This window comes from Euleptes europaea, chromosome 2 (assembly GCF_029931775.1).
Source record: "Euleptes europaea isolate rEulEur1 chromosome 2, rEulEur1.hap1, whole genome shotgun sequence".
Classification (NCBI taxonomy): Eukaryota; Metazoa; Chordata; class Lepidosauria; order Squamata; family Sphaerodactylidae; genus Euleptes; species Euleptes europaea.
This window is the reverse complement of record NC_079313.1, coordinates 102,502,490-102,521,999: the sequence shown is the minus strand read 5'-3', so window position 1 is coordinate 102,521,999 and position 19,510 is coordinate 102,502,490. Positions and strand designations below refer to the sequence as shown.

The 19,510-nt window shown below is 45.2% G+C and overlaps 1 protein-coding gene and 1 pseudogene across 1 annotated transcript in view; one reads left to right on the top strand and one right to left on the bottom strand.

Moving 5' to 3' along the window:
• The window catches only part of LOC130472816 (adenosine receptor A1-like), a 74,544-nt gene that overhangs the window by 10,871 nt on the left and 44,163 nt on the right, over positions 1-19,510 (top strand). The window lies entirely within an intron of this gene.
• The window catches only part of LOC130493898 (dixin-like), a 46,762-nt pseudogene continuing 41,345 nt past the window's right edge, over positions 14,094-19,510 (bottom strand).

Here is a 19,510-nt window from a genome sequence, read left to right as displayed (position 1 = left end):
CTGTATTACACAGCTTTCAGATAAATGAGAAACAAATTAACATCTGTGGTTCTGATAAGAAATGTTAATCTTTGCATTGTGACTGCCCTCTTCCCCCAACCGTTTTCTCAGCTGCCAGGCTTCTAAATGGATAGAGGTGGTAGATTTTTTTTAAAAAAGAGAAGTTAAAATGTAATGAAAGAGCCACCGTTTCCTGTGATATACATACATACACATGTGTCTTTTGTCTTGTTGTCCCCACTGGAAAAGCTGGCTTCTTAGGTTTTTGTTAAGCACTCCCCAGGGTGGTGTACACGTGCTATTGGGATGCAACATGTGCATCTGAAGCCTCTCTATCACTCCACTTTCAACACTGTGACAGAACTGTCATCTCTCTGAAGCCTTGGGGTCTGATATGAATACTGTGGCTCTTGTTATGTGGCTGCTAAATAGCTTGCGAGGGACTGTATGGGTCCCAGCTCCACTCTCCCCACCCCCAGGGATGGAGATGCAGGGTTGCAGGGAGAGATAATAAAGTGAGTTCAACAGAGCTGTTTGTCATCAGGATACCTCTGCTTCTTCGCTGCAAAGGAATAATTAACTGCTCAGCTGGTGAATATTCTCTCTGGTCTGGCAGACTACTGGCAGTATAGAGCATTGGGAAGGAGCATTCATACATTTTCTCTCCCCACCCCCAACCCACTGGCTGTTTCGTACATATCTAATTGATTGCTATACAACAGTCCAGTTGGCTTCAGGCCTAAGACATTCTGTTACATTATTCTCGGGGTGTCAGTAGAATTATCGTTTTGACTTCAGGGCTTGAAATACTTGGGATAGTACAAATTAGGGTTGCCAGGTCCCCCCAGTCACCAGCAGGGGATGAAGGGGTAGGGTTGCCAGATCCAGGTTGGGAAACTCCTGGTGATTTGAGGATGAAGCCTGGGGGCGACAGGGAACTTAGTGGGCTACAATGCCATAGAGTCCACCCTCCAAAGCATACATTTTCTCAAGGGGAACTGATCTCTGTAGTCTAGAGATAAGGTGTAATTCTAGGGGATCCCCAGGTCCCACCTGGTGGCTGACATCTGTAGTACAAATATATTTATCATGGCTGCACGGAAGCTTACCAACTCTGGGTTGTGAAATGCCTGGAGATTTGGGGGTGGAATTTTGGAAAGAGAAAGAGCTCAGCAGGGACAAGATGCCATGAAATCCACCCTCTGAAGACGCCATTTTCTCCAAGGGAATGGATGTCCATAGTGCTGAGATGAGTCATAATTCTGGGAGAATTCCTGGCTGCACCTGGACTTTGGCAACCCTAAATTGGCTAGGGTTATAAACTTATCTTCTTAGCATCTTCTCAAAGCTTTTGGTGTACAAACATTACCACAATGAAGGCCTGAACTCTGGTCTGTGTTGACGATAGGATGTGGGGACTCCCCAGAATGGTGGCATCCCTGAGAACAAAGGGGAACTGGTTCAAGGATAGGGTTGCCAGGTCCCTCTTCATCACCGATGAGAGGTTTTGGGGGCGGAGGCTGAGGAGGGCAGGGTTTGGGGAGGGGTGGGGCTTCAAAGCCATAGAGTCCAATGGCCAAAGTGGCCATTTTCTCCAGGTGAACTCATCTCTATCGGCTGGAGATCAGTTGTAATAGCAGGAGATCTCTGGCTAGTACCTGGAAGTTGGCAACCCGATTCAAGGAAGATGGACAGCAGACCTCCTCCCTGCATATGTTTTAAGCAGTTTTTATGCTGATGGCTTGTTTTCAATGACTTGTTTTTAATATTGATTATTTAGGTTGTCGTGTTTATGGTTTTATGGTACTGTTTGTACTTCTGAGACACCTTGAGCAGGACTCTGGAGAAGTGGCATCTAAATTTTCTAAATAAATAGTTAGGACCATTGTAATCTTCTGCCTTAATGAACTTGGTGCCTATTTTTAAAATGCTAGACTCCTTTTGCAAGGGGTGGGGAGGGTGGCTGATTGCAGGTGGTCGTGCCTGCTCTTACTTACTGTCTAAATCAGCAAACATATCACTGCAGGTGAAGCAACAACCAGAGTCCCGAATACAGGATTTCTAATTTGTGTACTGCAGTCAGCACTGCTCTAGGGCTGTGAATGGCATTAACCAGACTGGGTTGTTAGAAAGGGTAGAGGTGGGATTGCTGACCTAGATCTTCACAGAAGTGCCAGCAAGCTGGGAGAGGACAGGCATGGAACACGGCAAACATGTCCCAAGCTAGCCTGTGTGCTACAGGTGGGAGCTGGGAACAAAAAGACTAAACAGCAGGAACAGGATCCTGAAATCCAGGCAGGGAAGGCAGTGGCAGCAGAAGTGCATCAGAAACCCAGCAGTGGTTTGGAAGGCATGAATAGCATTGCAGAAATGTATGCTGAGATAGGGCGAAAACGCATGGTCGCTTTAGCCTCCTTTATTCCCTGTTTCAGCCAGGATTCAGCCAGGATCGAACGCATGCGTTTCGCCGAATGTGCATTTGATCCTGGCTGGATCCTGGCTGAAACAGGGAATAAAGGAGGTTAAAGCGACCATGCGTTTTCGCCCTATAGTCTCCTAACTGGGGCATTATCTGGGTGCATTACAGCCCAGCCCTTCTGCACAAGCCCCACCCCAATGTGTCTTGTTGCTAGTGCTTGTTTGGGGGCAGGGTGACTGACAGCACCAAGATGAGGGCAAGCTTAAAGCAGCAAGTGGCAGAGGGCACACCCTTTGTCTGCCAACACGTTTGTGGCTTAAGTGCTGGCATCTTATCCTGAGGCTGTGCTGGAGTCAGGGCTGACAGAAAGGGAGGACAGGTGGCTCCTGGCCTTTACTACAGCCACCAGCTTGATAAAGTGCCGTGGCTTTTCTGGCTGGATTTCGAAGCGTCAAGGGCATTTCCCACAAGAGACTCCTAGAGGCTGCTGCCTGGCTTGGTCATTCAGAGGGCCGCATTCTCTGTGACGTTTTCATTTGGTAAGAGGCTGGGAGTCCCCACTGATCCTTTGGCTCAGCCATCGGCTGCACACAGGCTTGCTTATCGTCACAGGCTCAGGAGGTGTTCCCACAGGAGCGATGTGTTTGTGACGCATGTGGCTGCTGGAGCATCTGGGTCCTTATGAGCAGCCCAAAGTACAGTGGTTCATATCCAGACAGATGCACAGCCTAAGGCGACGGAGCCTGCCTGGCTTTGCTGACTGAACTCTGCTTGGCATTTCATGAGTCACCAAGGAGCATGCTCTCCTTGTACTCAGGTTTTACTGGAAATTTTGTTTCTCTGCACATGATGACCTTTAAGCGTAGGCTGGTGATTAAGCCCCTCTGGTACCAGAGAGGGATGCCGACATCATAGGAACTGGATCATGGATGGAAAACAGAGGACCTGAGATCAGTACCCTAGCCTTTTCTCAATGGTTTGTAGCTGCTCAGGGACCCAACAGCTTCTCATGACGGCTGCTTTCTCCATCAACAGGAGTGCCAAATATGAGGTGGGAAGAAAAGTAATATGAGAAACAAGTACCATTTAGCACTGGGGTTGGCACTATACAGCATGGGAGAACCAGCGTGGTGTAGTGGTTAAGAGAGGTGGACCCTTATCTGGAGAACCGGAGGCTAATCTGGTGAACTAGACCTAATTAGGGTCTATCTGCATCAGGGGTGGGCTGACATTGGCCAATTCTTCTTTTATTTTTTTTACAAAGAAGTCCACCAATATGTCCCCCCCCCCAAGCCCACAAATATGTTGTAATTTTTTTAAAGTAAGAGTGCATACAACAGGACTCTTAACACTTAAGTTAAAGCTAATCAGTATGAAGCTGTCCTGTATATGTACAGGTTGAGTCCACATGAGGAAACTCCCCATTTTGCTCTCATTGCTGTTGTGAATGCAAAAACATTCAGGGTGGCAATCCTCTGCACAGAGATTTTCTCCATGCTTTTGCCTCATGTCCCCCCACCCCACAAGGCTTTTTGCTGATGTTTCTAAAATTGGTAATGTGATTATCACTACAGTGATTATTTTGATTATCACTACAGGGAAAACCGAGGTGGGCAAATGCACAGTGATGACATGTGGAAACCCAAATATAAAATGCTGCTTTTTGAAGGGGGAGCTTGGAGCAAGAGCTGTGTGTAGAAGCAACTGAAGTCTTGCTTAAGCCCATACAAACATAAGAAGTGTCTTGCTGGATCAGACCAGGGTCTGTATACTCTAGCACAGGGGTGGGGAACCTTTTTCCTGCCAAGGGCCATTTGCACATTTATAACATCATTGGGGGGCCATACCAGGTATAGATCTCCGGGTGGGGGGAAGACACTAGGGTTGCCAGGTCTCCGGCCACCACCTGGAGGTTGGCAACTCCAGGGGAGGCCATGCAGAGAAGGCCTGGAGGGATCCCCCGGTCCTCCCCCCCCCCAGGCGGGAGGGCAACCAGCGGTGGGCCTGAGCAAACGAGGCACCAGGGAGGCGCACCCTGCGGTCGATTGGCAAGGGAGGGAGGAAGGAAAACAGAGAAAGAGGAAAAGGGAGAGAGGGAGAAAGAAATGGAAAGAGAGGGAGAAAGAAAAGGACGGGGGGAGACAGACGAAGAAAGAGACAGAAAGAGAGGGAGAGAGAAAAGCCTTCCCCCCCCCCACACACACACACCTGCCGGCCCCAGGCGACCTGGCCCCAGGCTCCATGCCTTCGCGGCCCCAGAGTTCACAAAAGGCCCCCTGAAGCCTGATAGGCTCCTGCGCGCATGCTCTGTCGCCGGGAGCCGCGGGCCTCTTCCCCCCTCCCTCGCTGCTCAACAGCCGACAGGCAGCAAGAGGGGCTTACAGTGTGCCCCAGCGTTCCTGCATGCTGCAGCTATAGGGGCAACCTTGGGGGAAGCGTGCCTCCCCCTCCTCGCCGACCAACAGCTGTCAGTCGGCAAGAGGAGGTCCGAAGGGCGCCGCAGCACCCCTGCAAGCCGTGGCCGCAGGAACACCCTCAGGGAGGGCCGCCCTATACCGCGCCTCCGCGGCAGGGCCCCAGAGCTCCCAAGGGCCACAAAAAATGTCCTCAGGGGCCGCATACGGCCCCCGGGCCTGAGGTTCCCCATCCCTGCTCTAGCATTTGTCTCTCATATGCAGGGAAATTAACAAACCCTCAGACTATACCCTTTCGTGGCCTTTACTTTCACCCAAATCTAGCTGGCCCTTCCTCACTTTCTATTCTCCACCAATCTATCCCTCCAATGTATTCCTAGGGTCCCTACAGATATGGCATGGGAGAAGAAAGTGCCTCCCTCCTTGCCCCTCATTTTCTAGCCCTTTTCAGTCCTTATATTTCCACTGATACTACTATGCATATATAGGGTTGCCAGCCAAGTGCTGGCAGCCAGCAGGAGTTGTTGGGGGCAGGGACATGCAAAATAGGCATCACACTAATGCTGCAACATAACTTCTGGCACAAACCCAGAAGTAACATCGGTGCGATGTTCTAGCATTCCACTAAAAACTCTATGGTTTTACTGTGGAGTTTTGGTAGAATCCAACAGCATCCTGCCAACATGATGACCAGTTCTGGGTTCGCAACGGAAGTGACTTTGTGGCATTGCCATGATGCCTATTCCCCCCCTGCTGCTGTTCTAGCCAGCAGCTGTGTGCACTCAGGCTCCAGGGTGGAAGATTTTCCACTGTAGCAGACCTGGCCACCATATGACTGTACCAGGAGAGCACACTATACATGATTGTCTTGATATGCACAGTCGCCATTTTGTCTGACTCTGCAACATGTGTATATTCTGTCTTGGTATGCATGGACATGTACCCTGAAATTCAGGGCTTCTGATTGCACATACCAGAGCAATGGATATAGACATGCTACCTGTTCAAACAAATCAGCCCCCATCAGTTATACTGAGATGATCGTACATAGTATTTTCCTTTAGTTCGTATGGTAGAAGTGCTGGAAACATTACTGAAAGGCCTGGACCTTTCTAAATCCTTCAAGGTCTGCTTTGTCAAGGCAAGGTTTTACGATCTGCAGAAGTTCTGCAATCTGCAGGAGATCTGCAGCCATCTAACAGCTTCATTTTTCTCACCGGACAGGCCTAACAAGGATTACAAATCTATCACACAAGGGAAAAGGAACAATAAAAAACCCAGCTGCAGAGTCTCAGATGGAAAAACACAGACCAGTGATGTCATAATTATGCCAGCCAATAGGAGGCATTTTCTTTCTCTCCAGTTTCCAGCCAAACTTCAAAAAACCCTTTCATGAAAACTGCACCAGCTTACAGGAGTGATTCTTGTGCCCCTGTTAACTGATAACTAATTTATTGATTTAATAAGTTAATGAATTCTGAAAGCTCTGATTTACATAAAATCCTTGATAAAGAAGCTCCCACCCATCCACTGACCCTCACATATAGGATTGCCAACCCCTGGTTGGAAAATTCCTGAAGATATGGAGGTGGACCTTGGAGATGGTGGGGGTTGTGGAGGGGAGAACCCCCTGCGGGTTATAACCATATGTCATAGCGTCCACTGTCCAAAGCATCTATTTTCTCCAGGGGATATGATCTCTGTAGTCTGGAGTTCAGTTATAATTCTGGGGGACCTCCAGGCCCACCTGGATCTTGACATGATAAATTGAGGAGGGGAGCAAAAGAGCCTTTTTCTTGGGCCAGTAGAAATGGAGCTTTCAAAGGTACTGAGCTCGCCAGTGGATATGAGTGAGCCACAGCTTCTCAGCACCTTCACTGCTTTGCTTCCACTGTAGGGTTGCCAGGTCCCTCTTTGCCACTGGCAGAAGGTTTTTGGGGCAGAGCCTGAGGAGGGCAGGGTTTGAGGAGGGGAGGAACTTCAGTGCCATAGAGTCCAATTGACAAAGTGGCCATTTTCTCCAGGTGAACTGATCTCTATCGGCTGGAGATCAGTTGTAATAACAGGGGCTCTCCAGCCATCACCTGGAGGTTGGCAACCCTATTCCACTGCCACGATTCCCTGCCAAAGTACCCCAAGATAAATGAAGAGATCCCACTAATGGCCTGTGTGACTTTGGAGTGCCTGGAGTCCCATGTCTGAGGGAGAACAGGCTATTGGCGGTACAGGCCTTATCTGCTGCTCTCAGAAAAGGAAGTTGATAGCTGGTAGGCTTAGGGTTGCCAACCTCCAGGTACTAGCTGGAGATCTCCTGCTATTACAACTGATCTCCAGCCAATAGAGATCCGTTCACCTGGAGAAAATGGCCACTTTGGCAATTGGACTCTATGCCATTGAAGTCCCTCCCCTCCCCAAACCCCACCCTCCTCAGGCGCCACCCCCAAAACCTCCCACCGGTGGCGAAGTGGGACCTGCCAACCCTAGGAAGCCTGCTTATTTATATGCACCCTTGCTGCAATCACATCATTAAAAGCTGATACATACAAAGCAAAACTCTGACAATTCAGGATAGGAAGGTGCTGTCATTCCACGTGGCTAAGCAGAATTTAGAGGTGTTCATTCTCCTCTGCTTTTAAATTCTGAGCAAAGTCAACATTTTAAGAAACTCTAGGACCTCTGCAGAGCAGTTTTTTCTTCAGAAAAATGTGCAGTTTTGGCTTGCAGGTACTGAATGCATGCAATGTTGTTGATTTTTTAACTGGTGCATCACAGACAGCTGAGATTTTCGAGCAATTCAGATCTTAGTCCTCTATCAAATAGGATCCAGTGGCCTAAGTAGGGAAAGCACTGAGTAATGCGAGCAGGTCTTAAAGCTTTTGTGCCCTAAATGAACTCCTCCCAATCTCCTCTGCAGCCATGCCAGATGCTCTCCCGCTCGCTGCTAGTTTTCTTACCACCAGCCAGCCCTGCAATGCAATGTTGTTTACTGATACTACCCTGTGCGTGTTGAAAAAAATAAAATAGAAAAACTCCATGGGACCCATTCAGAACAGCAACTGAAACCAAGACAACAGGAACAAAATGAGCCCCCTGCAGCAGCATCAGTAGTCCTATCAGTCATCATTTCCAGGCCAGCCCCAATAACGGGAAATAACAGTTCTAGAAGGAGAATTATTGCCTTCATTAGGGAGATAGGGATGAAGTGCAAACTTCTTGGTCTTTCTTCTCCTTGTAGTTTTGGGGAAAAACAGAGTGAAGAGAACTCCTTAAAGTCATACATTTGGCGGGGGTTGAACACATGAACACATGAAGCTGCCTTGTACTCAATCAGACCCTTGGTCCATCAAAGTCAGTATTGTCTACTCAAACCGGCAGCGGCTCTCCAGGGTCTCAGCCAGAGGTCTTTCACACCACCTACGGTACTTGCCTGGTACCTTTAACTGGAGATGCCAGGGACTGAACCTGGGACCTTCTCCCAACGTTTCTTTTAATTCCAGCATAACACAGGTAATTGGAAGCTCAGTGGCACAGCAAAAGGAACTAGTGCGTTTGCCTGTCTGTCTTTCCCACCTTTAATTCTTGCATTTTAAAAAGTTTCGTTTGATTCATGCCCATCAGAATTTCATGCCCGTGGGGACTGATTCGCTTGAAATGCAAAGAAGCGATTGAGGTAGTGGATGTCTGCTTTTAAAGAAATCTAGTCCATCCTCGATAAACACACAGTCATAGAGATTGGAAGGGGGAGAAAAATAATACTGCCTCCAGCTGGCGTTTGTTTGATGTAAATGAAGAAAGAGGCAGCGTAAAGCCACCAAAGCTGAATGGCCTTTGCCTGGTATTTTGCAGATTGCAGCACACAGCTGGTGAACAGCTGCTGACCCCAGTAGATGTGTTCCTTCTCCAGGCAGACAGTGATTGAGTGTTCCCCGTTTGCTGCCACAAGGACCAACCTTTTTGTCTGGCTGTTCTCTCTGTCAGGTCATAGATGAGCTGCAATAATTATATTTATCAGACAGGGTCTCTGTTTTTAACTGCGCAAGTACATTGTGTAGATGCATGCAGGCTGGGAGGAGGCAGAAGCCCTTCTTACACTGGCATAGCAAGGCAGACAAAGAACTGAATGGAAGTGAGGCATTAACTGCAGCACAGAGATTGGATACATTCTCTCGAGCGTTGTACGTGTAGGACTGTCTGTAGGCTTACGAATGAAGATGTCTTTCAGCAGTATAAAAGTAGCTATTTAATTCACCGAAAGCCTCTTTGTCTCTTGGCCACAAGTGCTCTTCCTGTTCCGATGCTGTGCTGCTGATTGAGCACATAAACCAAGAGGAGTATACCACGCTTTTGAATTCAAAGCGACAGGAGATAAAGGAATAGGAGTGAGCATCTGTCAGGAAGAGCCTGCCACGGGAACCTGCCTGCCCGCCTCATCTTGCTGCTGATCTAGGATGTAAACACCTAGAAATGCTGCCTCCCTTGCCTCTGTGTACAGCCTAAATCCTTTCATGCCTGCTGGGGTCTCATTGTCTGAAAGGAAACCAAACAGCAGATTGAAAATTGCATTTCAGGATTGTGAAAATAACTAACAACATGTATCGCCAGACTGTGCCTTAAAATGAGAACTGAAGTTTGAAATATCCTCCTGGTCCCAACATTAAAAAATAAATAAATCTGTAGATATACAATAGACAGCAGTCTGATATCTTTTTAAATACCATCAGCTGTTCAGGCCCCCTCAGTTAACATAGATTTAGTTGACAGGGACTGTATCTCCTATAGGGTTGCCAACCTCCAGGTACTAACTGGAGATCTCCTGCTATTACAGCTGATCTCCAGCTGATAGAGATCAGTTCACCTGGAGAAAATGGCCGCTTTGGCAATTGTACTCTATGGTGCTGAAGTCCCTTCCCATCCCCAAACCCTCCCCTCCTCAGACTCCGCCCCAAAAAATCTCCTGCCGGTTGCAAAGAGGGACCTGGCAACCCTAGTCTCATAACAGCTCTGGCTATGGATAGACAGTACTTTTTTCAGAGTATTGGAGATGATCTGAAAGAGGCATTGCTGCTCATGGTGTGTACATTCCTCCAAAATTATCTCTGTTAAGTAGGTTTTGTGCACTGCCCTGGGTGGCCCAGGCTAGCCTGATCTCATCAATCTTGGAAGCTAAGCAGGGTCGGCCCTAGTTAGTACTTGGATGGGAGACCACCAAGGAAGTCCAGGGTTGCTGGCAGAGGTATAGAATGGCCAACATCCCTCTGTCTCTTGCTTACATGATCACCATTAGTTGGTTGTGGCTTGATGGCACTTTCCACCACCAAATAGGTCTTGCAGGGTTTTGTAGTGTTTCAACAATCTGAAAAACCTATTTGAGCAGCAATGAGAGAGGGACAAAATAAATGAGCATCTACACCATGGGCAATGAAGTCTTTCTACTTTCTTTAAAAAGTGTTGTCAATCTGCAGCTGAAGTGTGCCTTACAGTTGCTCTGTCCCAACGCCCCCCCCCCCAGATCCCACCAATATAATTTGCATAAAATGCAAATTTGAGTGCTAATCATGCAAATACAGTAATTTAAAATAGCATGCTTAATTTGTATAATCTCATGCAGGTGTTTCATCCTTTTCTACCAATTATGAGAGTGTCAGACACAAGTGACGCCTGATCCCTGGAAGAGCCGAATGTCACAGCCCCAAGGCAGCATCTGTCTCTGTCTCACCTAAACAATAAATGTCTCAAGACCAAAGCCGCTTATGCTGGAACAAATACAATTTTGTCACCAGACTTCTATTTTTTTTTTAACTGCAACAGGCCAATGCCACTATCTCTCTGGAACTATTACCAAAATGTTAGGGGCCAAGGATATAATCCAAAATCCTGGTGGAGACCTTATTTTGAGGATCTTGCCCCACCCTCAAGTGAAATTTCAGAGGCCTGGCTAATAAATGGTCTGTTTGCATTTTGCTTAGGGTAAAGACGGGAAATCTGGGATCCACTGATACAAATGGTTTCAAAAGGGGGGGAACCCATAAGGGTGAAATCATGAGGTTTGACCTATAGAAAACAAAAGGTTTCCAGGTAACTGGTTGGATCCAGGCTTAGGCAGGTATAACATTTATATTTCACATTTCCACCTAGAAACTCAGGGCATGTAAATCCCTTCCCTTCCCTTGGATTTTATCCTTCCTATAATAGGGTTGCCAGGTAGGTTTTTTGGCAGGCATCCACCCAGCCGCTCCAGAGTTTGAGTGTTAAATTGGCTGCAGTGATGCGGCGCTTCTGGAAGTAAAACTGGAAGTGGCATCATTGTGTGCAAGTATGCGCCCGCGGCCATCCCAACTCCACCCCCTAAAACTTCCCACCGATTGGGAGGGGGGACCTGACAACCCTATCCAACAACCATTTGAAATCGGTTATGAGTGACCACAAAGTCATTCGGTGAATTCAGGGGGAAACTGTACTGATGGGAAACTGTACTGAGGAAACATGTAAAGTGTGGAAAATAGCAGCTTCCTGGGACTGTTTCAAGTTGAGAAAACGGTGTGGAGGGGAGACTGCATTCCTGATTAGATTTGGAGCTCCTGTGCACCGGAGAATATTCAAAAATCACCGGGAGCTCTATATACAAAGCTGCCAGCATGCAAATGGTCAGGCAAGACCTGGGTGTACCTGGGGAAGACACAGAAACAGTGTAATATATCAAAGGAAATTTGGCCCCTGCTATCCCCAGTCCAAGACTGACAATACATCTTCTGTGCCACACTGGCTCTACTGATGCTGCACTGGAAGAAGCTAAACTCCCTCCTCTGGTTTACTATGCCAGGCGGCTCCTTGATACTTCTTGCCTAGAAGTTATATCAAGGTGATCAGTATAGCTACAGTTTCTGATTTGTGTTTAATTTTGCAAAGTGTTCCAAATCTCTTTCTGGTCCCATGTAACCCTTCTTTCTTAATAAATCTCATCTGGGGGAATACTGTCTTGTGATGGGCTGTCTTCTTACCTGAGATTTATAGTTTGTGCATAAATCAATCTGCAATGAGAATGTCAGGCTGATATTGGCCAGGATACAGAGGTGAATCACGAAAACCTCTATTCTGCTTTCTTTGCTGTATTATCAGTGTTTAGGCATTCACATACACAGCAGGGGGGTCCCAAAAGCCATTTATGCCTCTCTTGCCCTATACCTTTGGATGACTGAGCTGCAGATCTTTTCCCTGATCCACAGGTGCTGCATGTAAACTTCCCAGAACTGAAAGGCATGAGCCTGGAGTCTTCTTTGATAGAACCAATCACCTGCTTGGTGGAAGTGGGAGGACTTGGTGTCAACCTTTTGCTTTCCCCGTGCCCCACCCCCCAAAACCTGACTGGTCCTAGTTGAGTAATCTGATGGCATCCTAGCTCCTGGTTCAGCCCAGTTTAGTTTGGTCCCTAGATTAGCACCATCTCCTGGCACTGAAAAGAAAACAGCCCCAATTCTCTCTCCCTTGGTCTCCATACCCCCCCACCCCATCCGTACTGGAAATGTAGGTGATGTCTCTGTTATGTGGAACAATCTTGGCAGAAAGTTAAGGTTTCAACAACTAGAAAAGAGCAAACAGTGCTTATTTGCAAAACAGGGAAACAAAGGGACACATGGTTCTTTGCGCACTGATGTGGAAAGGGGGCATATAAGTTTATAAATACATCAACAGGGAGATTCTTGGCCTTGTTTTAAATTCTGTTGCTGATAAGTTATTAGGTTGAATCATAAAGTATTCAAGGATAATTGTTTTATTATGTATTTTATGATCTAATGCCTCTTGTGGACTCTGGACAAAGCTTGCAGCCTTAAAATTGAGTTCACTCCACTACATCATTCGCTGAATGTAACATCAGATGATGTGTGAAAAACTCACTCCAGATCAACCCCATCAACAAAGGATTGTATCCTGCCTCCTCTTGGCTAAAGCCTCTCACGTTGGAGGAAGGCTCCTTTTCACAGGGATTGTATCCCTCATTCTCAGAATCTGCCCTGCCAAAGCCTTTTCATTTTACAAACAATTAAAATTCTTGTTTGCAGAATGTTTGGCAATGCAACAAAGCATTCATTGGGCACAGATAATATATGTGTAGATCTGTAACTGGGAGCGAGGAAGCCAACATGGTATATATATATCTGACAGTCTTGTCAGATCTTGGAAGCTTAGCAGGGTCAGCCCTGGTAAGTAATTGGATGGGAGACCACCAAGGAATACGAGGGTTGCTATGCAGAGGAAGGCACTGGCAAACCACCTCTGTTAGTCTCTTGCTTTGAAAACCCCATAAGGGGTCGCCATAAGTTGGCTGTGGCTTGACAGCACTTTACACACACTCACAGACATGTAAATATGATTTCCATGTGTCTGCCCGTTAAAGTGTAAAGAAAGCATGGGGTGGAAAGGGGGGGGTGTCTATGTTTAAACAAAGTGGAGTGCATGAGCAAGAAGAACAGAACCTTGCCCCATCCCATGCCTTTCCTCCCTGTATTGCAGTGCTTCAAACATTTTCCCACAAACCTAGCTCCGTTACGGGAAGTGAGCCAGACTGACAAACAAAAAAGCTAAAAACAGAGTCCAGCAGGTCAGTTATGGGTAGGATTGCCAGCTCTGGGTTTGGAAATACCTAGAGATTTTTGGGGAACAGCCAGAGGAGGGTGGGGTTTGGGGAGGGAAGGGACATCAAAAGATACAGTGCCATAGAGTCCACCCTACAAAGCAGCTATTTTCTCCAGGGTAACTGATCTTGAGTGTCTAGAGATCAGTAGTAATAGCGGGAGATCTCCAGGGGTCACCTGGCGGTTAGCAACCCTAGTTATGGGAGTGGGCGTCATCTCACATTCATGCGCTTTTATTGTTCAAAAATAGATTCCCTGAGCCTCACCTACATGCCCATTTTATTCATTAATTTATTTAGAAAATTTGTATGATGCCTTATTAGGAACCTGCCCTAGATGGCTTACAAAACAAAAATAATAATAATAACAAAACATTAAAATATATTAATTTAGAATTAATTAAAAATCCTGCAATTTAGACGGTAACAGGGGGGATCATTAATAAATACATGGAGACACCTTTCTCTGACATATCCCACCCAGAAATTACAACTGGTCCCAAAAGCAGCAGCGCGGGGGTCCTTACAGGGGCCCCTTGGAGAGCGCACATACAACTCGTGCTCCACCAGCTGCACTGGACCCAGATCAAGTAACGAATCAGATACTAGGTGTTGTTGGTCTATTCTAAACCTACTCCCCATGGTCTTCTCCCCCAACCATCTTCTCCTTCCCACCAGGAATAATGTCATAATCACTGAAAACCTCTTGCCTGATGGTACCACATTCTTCCTTCCTGATTTGTAGGTGCTTTAAAATCCCTCTGTCACCTCACTTAAGTTCTTTGGTATGTTGTTGACCATGAAAGGTGTGAGGGAGCAATCCATGAAGTACAGTGCTTTGATGCAGGTGGTGCAGGTGCTATAAGAATAAGGTAGGTTGGAGGCCCAGGAGTCTCAGTATTTGTTTGTTGCATGGCTGCTGGACAGCTTACCTTGGACTTTGTCACCTGCTTCTTCTGTATTTTCATGTGATACATCCTCTCCATCAGGCTGGAGATGCCTTCCTCTAAGCTGTTGATGATCTGGTGCTTGGGATTGTGGCCACTGAAGATGCTCTACAAGTTTTGCAAGGTTTCATGTACCACCTGTAGGTTGTTTATTTCACTGTGTGCTGTGGAAACGTCTCCTTTTCCTGATGTCTGAAGCTGTCACTGTAATACTCATATAGTTGCTGTAGACGATCACCTCTTCTACATCCATCTTCATACATGGAGCCAGCAGGGCTTGTGAGTGTGCCAGTTTTTGTTCCAGCTCTGCCTGGTGGTAGCTGGTCTTGGAGAGCTGCCACAGCATTTCATCCTTCTTGGCAGGCTGCTAGTATATATGTTGAGCCTTCTGGCCCAGCTCCTTTTTGTGTGTTGCCATGAGTCAAATCTTCTCTTCAACCTTCCTCTGTAGATCAGATTTTTGATGTGCAGCTCTTCCCTGTCCATGATGGCTCTCAGCAACTCTAGCTTTACCTGAAGACTCAGAGCATCCTGCTGGGACAGCCAACTGTTGCAAGATTTAAAGGCAGTCTATTCACCATGCAACCAGATATACTAGTAATCTAATCTGGATGTTTCTAAGGCATGGATCTCTGCAAAAAGATCATCCTTTCCCAATAAGGCTCATAACTGTCACACCAAGCAATGTTGGTAGATGATGTTCTGAGCTACAGACACCACTTATGTAACTATAAGTAATATGGTATATAATAGATTCCTCCGAACTCTGAGCCTGATCTTTTAGGAGCAGTGAAACCTTATCTAGTGTCCCTTGGATACCATCTCCATGGTCTAGCAAGTTGCATATGAACAATGTTTCTGCCTTTTCTGAATGTGTTTTCAGTTTGTTAGACCTCATGATTCACTCCAGGCACTGATTCAAAATCTTGGCTGTCTTATCTTAGATGAAAAGGCAAAACAGAAATGAGCGTATATGCATACTGGTGGCATCTCAACACAAATCTGATGACTTCTTCCAAGGGTTTTGTGTTAAAAACCAGAGGGAACAAAAGAGAGCTATGTAGAACTCAATAGCATAAATGCGATAAGACTCAAGCATAACCTTCTGGAATCAACCCACCACTCAGATTCAGTGGAATGCAATGCCACCGGTTTCCAAGTCTCCAAGATGATCCAGAAGGATATTATGATTGACAGTATCAAAACCTGCTGAGAGATCCAGGTCAGCCACTAGGCTGCTCACTCCTTGGGTTTCTACTGATGGAGGTAATTAACCAGAGCAATCAAAGCTATTTTAGTTCCAAAACCAGGCCAGAAACTAGATTGAAATTGGTCTGGATAATTTGCCTAATCCAAAAATGTCTGAGTCTGGGCTGCTTAGATAAATTGGTTATAGAATAGACGTGCTGTTCTAAAGACCAGAATCACGACTAGGATGTCTCCAGGATATATTTCTTATAACTCAGATGAATGTGCCTGTATATTTACAAGGAAGTGGATGCTGGAAATGCAATAACAGCGAAAGAGAGTCTGATGCAAACCCCTGCAGTTTAAGAGAGATCTAGGCATCAGTGTATGTATGTGTGAGAAACAAGGATCATTCCTTTCCTGTCTCGCCCTGTGTTTATTTTTTTAATTACTAAGACTTTATTTGGTATTATCAAAAATAGAAATAACCGCATAGCAGCAGCGCATACAGCCCACCCTCTCCTCTACCAACAGAGGAAAAGATGAAAAACATGTTTTAAAAGGCGGCAGGTGGCCAGAACAAGCACCCAGATGTAGCAAAAGATAAGAGAGAAGAAAGGGCTGGGTAGACAAGAAGAAGTAGAAGGAAAGGGAAAGTTGGGGTAGATCTAAGGCAGTTCCATGTGGCGACCCTTTTTGTGCTGCTGAAGAATTTCTTTTTGGAATTAAGAGGCAAGCAGAACTAAAATCAGGGTTCTGCGAAGCACTATATTCCCCTTGGAAATCTAACAGTACCTGTCCCCAAGAAGAAATAAATCTTCAGCAAAGACCCCACTGTTCCTGCATTTTTCATTTCATCTTTCTGTTTCTCCCTTTTTAATTAGCTCTCCTAGATGGCTGGTTGTCTTTTTGTGGTACTTGTGATTGAATAATTCATTAGCTCTTGCTCAATCATAAAAACGGAGCGGGAGGGACGGGACAAGGATTCTCCAAGTAAAAGAGGCATCAAACACTACTCCACCCACATACATACTGATATTATGATATATGAGTACTACATAGGATTGCCAACAACCTGAAGAAAAATGTCCTGTTCCTTTAATAGAGGTTTAATGGGTGGAAATGGTCAGCTGAAGCTTTTCATGCCACAGAAGTAAATAACATCCCATGAAGCCTCCTTTAAAGAGACAGGACATTTTTTCTCCAGGCAGTTGGCAACCTTAGTACTACATGAAAGACAGTAACCCCGGGAAGCCTCAGTAGTACTTTGAAGTTCATTTTACTTTTTTTTTAAAGTCACATATCAACAAGGAAAACAACCTAGGAAGCCACTATTGACCACAGTATCTGGATTTCCATTATATAAATATGTGGTAATTAATTGTGCCACTTCTAGATTAAATGCTTGAGTAGAACCATTCCTGAACCAGTTAATTTGATAGACTGAAGAACACTTTGCCATTATGAACTGGAATATTCAATTCCAAATTCAACAGTCTGCAGCAGATAATGTCAAGCTTAGTTGGATTTCCAAGAAAAATCTAATTAATATTGTCTACATTGGACATTTTTCAAAAAACCAAAAAATATCTTAGGGCCAAGTCAGCCAAATATGCTGCCTACCAGCCCTAGCCAGAAAGTTGGGTTTGGCTTGCCAGGAGATCAGAAAGCTTGACATTGTTGTTCTGGCTGAATACTTGAGATACAGTCAAAACTGGAGAATCTTTCTTGAAAACTTGTATGTGCCTTAAACTGGTCTCAGAATTCTGCCAAAAAGTTAGGTCCATACACGTATAAAGCTCAGCTGTTTACCTGCCACATGCCAGGGCAACAGATTGAAACATATTTCGAATGGATGCTGCCTGAAGAGTAGACACATACATGGAGCCCTGTTGGTGTGTTAAAAATTATAATTGGGCATTCATGCAATCACATTTTGAATCAGGACCATGCAGGGAGAAAAGAGGAGAATTAACACTTCTGTCTCTATTTGCTTTCACTAACTGAAACTGGATTTCTTGTGCTATTACTAGCATTTTTAAGGAGGAAAAAAACCTTAAAAGGATCTGCCTTTCCCACCTTTAAACTGGCTGATGACTGTGTGGGGAGCCTGAATTCAATTAGTAAAACCAAATGGGGCTTGAAGAGTTAAAATCCACTCTACAGTTCCTGCATATGCCTAATCTGAATAGTGGATGCATACACCTATAGTTTGCTTTTAACAGACTGATGGACAACTGTGATCTGTCAAGTGTGTTTAGGTTCCAAAATGTCTCATCATTTTCAAATGAGCCCACCCAGTAGTTTCTTCAGCAGCATTCAGGGGTGAGTACCTGACTCTAGAGAGCAAGAGGGCTAAATTATATTGGCACATATTAAGAAGTTTAAATTCCTCCCTGTCCTACAGGAAGTTGAAGCCGTTTATAAGCTGATCTGGGGTTTATCTATTGGGCCTGATCTACATTTTCTAAATGTGGAATCTAATTTAATAAAAAACATAAATATGAACTGGCAGCCCACTCACAATGTACATGATGTGTGTGTGTGGGATCACTTAATACTGATTTGTCTCCACAGACTCATTGTCAAGAAAGCCCATCTATCCAGATCTCAAAAAAAGTTGATCCTGGATATCCTTCAAGTTGCTCTGACCTAAGGAATGAATATTTCCCAGAATACCCATACCTAGTTTCTGGACTCAAGTTTTAAAAACGAGGAGCCTTTCTCTGCCTGTTTCCAGTGATGCAGGCTTTTCCAAAATCCAAGACTTGTTCCAGTCTTGTTAGCTGGTTACCTGAGCACTCTGGCTCTGACCATATAATATGAGCGCTGCTTTCACATGGGGACAATTCCCTGTTGTGTGGACTCATTGCTATTGAGAATGCAAAAGTGGAACCTCTTCACAGTTCTCTACTTTCCCCTTTCCGTTCTCTCACATGTGCCATTTCCCACCCTGCACACTGGAGGGATTTTTCCGGTAGTTTTTAATAGGTAATATATGGAATGAGAAATGACAGATGTTGAAGCTGGATTCAGAAAAAGAACAAGCTCTAGAGATCATATTGTGTATTAGTTACTGGAGCATATGAGAGAATTTCAGAAGAATATCAGCTTGTGTTACAGCAAAGCTTTACTCATGAAAAGTTATGGTTGGTTTTAAAAGAAATGGGAGTGCCACAACATTTGATTGTTTTGATGCACAACCTGTACACTGGACAAGAGGCTACTGCTCAGACAGAATATGGAGAAACAGAATGATTTCCAATTGGCAAAGGTGTCAGACAAGGATGTACCGTATTTTATCTCCCTGTCTCTTCAATCTACGGTATATGCAGAACATATTATAAGGAAAACTGGATTAGATTTAGAGGAAGGTGGAGTGCAAATTGATGGCAGGAGCTATGGTTGTGTATATTAATAAACCCGAACTGAAAATAAACCCGAAAAGGCCTTTTTGGCTTCTTTCGGATTTAATTAAAGTTGAATATTAAAACTGGGAATAAAGCTGAAGCCGAAATACCCCTTTACTAGTATGGGTATTTGACTTATTCCAGGTTTGCCAAAAATAAATCGGGCCCAATAAACCCAAAATTTACCGAATGGTTCTTTTTTTGCACGACCCTAGCAGAAACAATGAAGAAATTGAAATTGTTTAAGATTTTCTATTCTTTGGCTCCATCATCAACCAAAAGAGAGACTGCAACCTAGAAATCAGAAGGAGATTGAGACTGGGAAGGGCAGCCATGAAGGAGCTAGAAAATATTTTTAAGTGTAAAGATGTGTAGCTGGCAACCAAGACCAAGTTAATTCATGCCATAGCATTCTCCATGTATAGGTGTGAAAGTTGGAAAATGAAGAAAGCTGACAGGAAGCAAGTAGATTCCTTTGAAATGCGGTGTGGAGGAGAGTTTTA